The sequence below is a fragment of the Nycticebus coucang genome, chromosome X (genome assembly GCF_027406575.1).
Source record: "Nycticebus coucang isolate mNycCou1 chromosome X, mNycCou1.pri, whole genome shotgun sequence".
Taxonomy (NCBI): domain Eukaryota; kingdom Metazoa; phylum Chordata; class Mammalia; order Primates; family Lorisidae; genus Nycticebus; species Nycticebus coucang.
Window position 1 is genome coordinate 37,941,681 of NC_069804.1, and position 4,721 is coordinate 37,946,401.

The window sequence follows — 4,721 nt, forward strand, 5'->3', positions numbered from 1 at the left end:
AAAATATAACAAAAACATGTCCCTCACAATCTTAATTGTTACATATTTTGGCACCCAAGGCCTTAAAGAGGTTGCGTTGAAGGCATCGTTTGATAAATGTGGATTTTTTATTATCCGAAAGGCCAGAGATACAAAATTATTTAGTTATGTCTTGGTTAAGTGGCAGTGCAAAATTCTTATACCCCCTTTTTGGTTTTGTTGCTAATATTTTTTTCACAAAATTTTATTAACAAGCTTTATTTTTATTTTCAGATACTTTGTTTCTATCTGAATGCAACTATAACCCTAAAAATAAATTATAAGCTATATATAATATCTAAGTAATTATTACTTTTCTTAGAGTGTTATTAAAATAATTCTCAAATGGTTTTACTGATTCTTTTGAATTTTGAAAAAGTAGAGCAAATCTCACTAAATAAAATACAGCGCATGCAATAACTACTTGGTAAATACTTAAATTAGCAGTTAGAAGGTGAGTGAAATTGATATTTCCAGAGTGAACTCACAAATCTCTACCACAATTGTTATTTACTACTATGCTGATGGAAGAAATTTAGTTTAAGATTAGCTGGATATCAAATGCCATATAAATGCTTCACTGATTTGATCAATTGATTATTTTCAAAGTCCTCTTTTAGGGAATAAGGACAAATGATACCTTGTAGTTTATTTCCTTTATCAATTTTTTACTGTCTCTGTCCATCTCCAATAAACCAGTCAATGAATTTTAACAGCCATTTCTACTTCCATTATTGCCAGGTCAGGCAAGGATGTTATTACATGTATATCACTGAAGGCACTTAGCATCAAATGGTTATATTTTTATGTATGGGCATGCTCCAAAAGGTTGCAGAACTTTGATTTAGAATTCTGAGTCATTGGCCACTGTTTGTTCTGGTGAACGCTAGGGCTGCTCAGTTTTTAGTTTCAGATGATAAGAAATTGAACCATATCTCAAGGCAATAATCTAGCACAGTGTGGCAACAGGTGCTTGTGACAACTGGATGTTTCTGCACAAGGCATACAGAAATAAAAATATTATTTCTCCCTGTGCACAGGCTGTACCATATTCTTCAAGGGTATTGACACCCTTGTGCTTATCAGACGATTAGAGATGCAGTGGAAACAAATATAAAATAGACTTAGGCTCAAGTTTATATAACTCTTAGCTTATATACAATCCCCTGAACCAGATGCACTGTGACATGTTTGTCTTTTGTAGCTTCTGGCACAGGTTGTGCTTACAGCAGGCAGGCAGTTCATTCTTGCTGACTCATTTCACTGTCTTAACTGCTGGGCAGAATATTGGCATACAAATAAAAGGTATCCGAAGTCATGACTGCCATGTATGCTGTGACTGGCTTTTGATTGTTGAAAATAATCAAGGATGAGATGGAGAATGAATGTAGACGTGTGTGTGTGTGTGCATGAGAGGGAAAGAGAGAGAGGGAGAGAAACCTTTCCCATCTGTGTGTATTTCATGAGCACATATTGTTGCCAGCTACAGGAATGCAGTAAAAACAAATTTAAAAGAATTTCATCTATTCGAAGCCTTAATAATTTAATTAATCCCTCCTGTTAGGGTAGGCCAAGCTTTTGTAATACAGAAATTAATATTTCCCAGTGTGTAAAATCTGAATGTAAAACATAGAATAAAAACTTTTGTTACCTAGTAATGTTGTGCCTAGGAATTCCACAAAGACCGCACTGCCAAACAAGTTCAATTTAAAGAGGAGTCCTTTTATTGAAGAGGCAGCCAGTGACTGCCTCAGTGTCCCAACATGGAGTTTCCGAGAGCAGCCCCAAGTGCTTAAGGGATCGGGTTTTTAAGGCTTGGTCCGCATCCTGGTTGGTACGCAGGCTGTCCAGGTATATCCAAGCAGGGTAGCAAGCAAGCATTGTACAGAAGCAGAATTTCGCAGTTAACCATACATTTTTGTTTTAATATTTTGCCCTATATATCTTAGTTTCAGTACTTTCCCCACCTGGTATTGTTTAAAAGTCAATCTGGAAACAGTTGGTACCTCCCGGTCTCTTGGTACCTCTTGGTTAACTCTCCTAGGGAGTTAACCAAGCAAGAAACTTGGAGTGAACTAGAAGCAAGAAATTAATTAGTACTTTCCCATCTATCTTAAGAATGAACTAGACTTATTTCATTTTTTTTTAAAGCTTGCAGTCCAGAAATTTTCCAGGAGTTAACTGGTATTTCCCCTGACACTTTTCTGTTTTAGTGTAGGCCCACTAGGCCTAACAGTAATTACAGTATTTTAGAGCTAAAAGAGACCTCAAACTTCATTTCTTCCAAATTCTTTAAGGATCCAAATTCTTTTTTTTTTTTTGTAGAGACAGAGTCTCACTTTACCGCCTTCAGTAGAGTGCCATGATGTCACAGGACTCACAGCAACCTCTAGCTCTTGGGCTTCAGCGATTCTCCTGCCTCAGCCTCCCGAGCAGCTGGGACTACAGGCGCCCGCCACAACGCCCGGCTATTTTTTGGTTGCAGTTCAGCCGGGGCTGGGTTTGAACCCACCACCCTCAGTATATGGGGCCAGCGCCCTACTCACTGAGCCACAGGTGCCACCCAGGATCCAAATTCTAAGGATGAGAAAACTAAGTCTAAAAGTGGAGAAACAACTTCCCTGAAGTCAAACAGCCAGCAAGAGCCAAAAAACATTAACTTTTAGTTCAATCACCCTTGTACCTCATTAGGCTGCCTTGCCTGCCATTGGGTCACTTTCCCATTTCCGGTTTCATGTTAGGTATCAGTGAACTCACCAAAGCAGCATGGATGGGAAACACACTTCTCTGCTCTTTACTGGGTTTATGTAGATAATTTCTCCCAAGTCCTGTGATGAAGCAAAACATTTCTAAGCTGTAGTTAATTTAAATCATTTGTAGCTTCGTGCTCGCTTCAGCAGCAAATACACTAAAATTGGAACGATACAGGATTAGCATGGCCCATGCGCAAGGATGACACACAAATTCCTGATGCGTAAAAAAAAATCATTTATATCTTTTTTAATTTAAGACAAGTTTTTAATTACTGTAAACTACATATAACACAAAATTTACCATCTGACCCTTTTAATGTATAGTTTGGTAGTGTTAGGTCATTCAAATGGCTGCGCAACCAATCTCCAGAATTCTTCATTTTACACAACTGAAACTCTATAACCACCAAACAACAATTATGCAATTACCCCTCTCCTCAACCCCTGGAAACCACTATTCTAGTTTCTGTGGCTATGATTTTGATTATTCCAGGTTCCTCACAAAAGTAGAATCATATAGTGATTAGTTTTTTTTAAGAAATTAATACATTTTTATTTCCTTTGTTTCCCCTCATTTCTGCTCACAATATCACCTCATAAACAACTTTCCCTTATTTTTATACCCTGCCCAGAATCCTACATTTATATATTTCCACAATGCTTTTAGACTGTATTGAACCCTTGACATAAAGCTTGAAAGGAGCTATATTAATAAAATCAATTAGAAAATAAAAGCCAAGAGGGAATGGGGTGAGGGTTACCTGCCCACCTACCTACTAATTTCTCTTTTTTTTCTGTCTCCTTCCCTATCTCTCTCTGTTCGTAATTTTTAAGATTTTAAATTATCCTGGGCACAGTGGCTCCTGCCTGCAAGCCTAACACTCTCGGAGGCCTGAGGAGGGAGGATGATTTAAGCAAGAGACCTGATCTTTACCCAAAATAGAAAACATTAGCTGGAAGTGGTTGTGAGCACCTGTAGTCCTAGCTACTCAGGAGGCTGAGACAGGAGTACTGTTTGTGCCTAAGAGTTTCAAGTTGCAGTGAACTATGATGATGCCACTTCACATTACCCAGGCAACAGAAGGAGACTCTTTCTCAAAAAAAGAAAAAGAAAAAGAAGAAGAAGAATGATGAGGAAGGAGGGAGGTAGGAGAGGAGGAGGGAGGGGGATGGGTGTGCTCCCACTTAATGAACACACCTATTGGATATGGGACACAGCTACAATAGGGACTCTACTTAACAAATGCAAACATTTTAACATAATTGTACCTTCACATTAATCTGAAATCAAAAAAGAAAAACAAAAAGAAAAATAGATTGTAACTTGTAAAGGATAGTTAGGGCTTAGAAGGCCATTGAGGGCTTATAGGGATTAGAAGTGGGTGGGACTGGAGCAAGTTTTGACAGCATTAGTATTGAGTATGGAGGGAAGGTAAATCTAGACTGGAGTCAAGCATAGAAATTTTAATATTTGTTTTGTGTAAATAAGATTGACGCAAGATAAAACTGAGAAGTAGATGGAAGGGGTATGCTCTGTACTTTTCACCCTTTCCTTGATGACCTGGACAAAAGTGAATTTCTTTCCAAGGCTCTAGGAGACTGACACATTGCTGCATTACTAAATTCTATTGTAAAAGCAGAGGAAGGAGATTCCTTTACTCTTCTGGGTCTCAGTGTTTGACTGCTTCTTTCCTTTAGTTATCTGAATCAAAAAACACAGAGACAGTCTTCATTCTTCCACATCCATTCTAGTGGCAACTATTGCCAAAATTTATCTGCAATCTGACCATTTATCACCATCTCTACCACAGTTAATCCTCATCAAACACACCATCAGTTAGCTCCCAGATTGCCAGTAACGTCCTAAATTGTTTTTCTTTTTCCATCCTTTACCTCATATGGTCTATTCTCCATAGAAGCCAGAATGATCCTTTTATTAATAAAATTCAT

At 38.0% G+C, this 4,721-nt stretch overlaps 1 pseudogene; it reads left to right on the top strand.

Annotated features, from left to right (window-relative positions):
- The first annotated feature begins 2,906 nt into the window (after positions 1-2,906).
- LOC128578765 (uncharacterized) lies at positions 2,907-3,005 on the top strand (annotated as a pseudogene).
- The last annotated feature ends 1,716 nt before the right edge of the window (positions 3,006-4,721 follow it).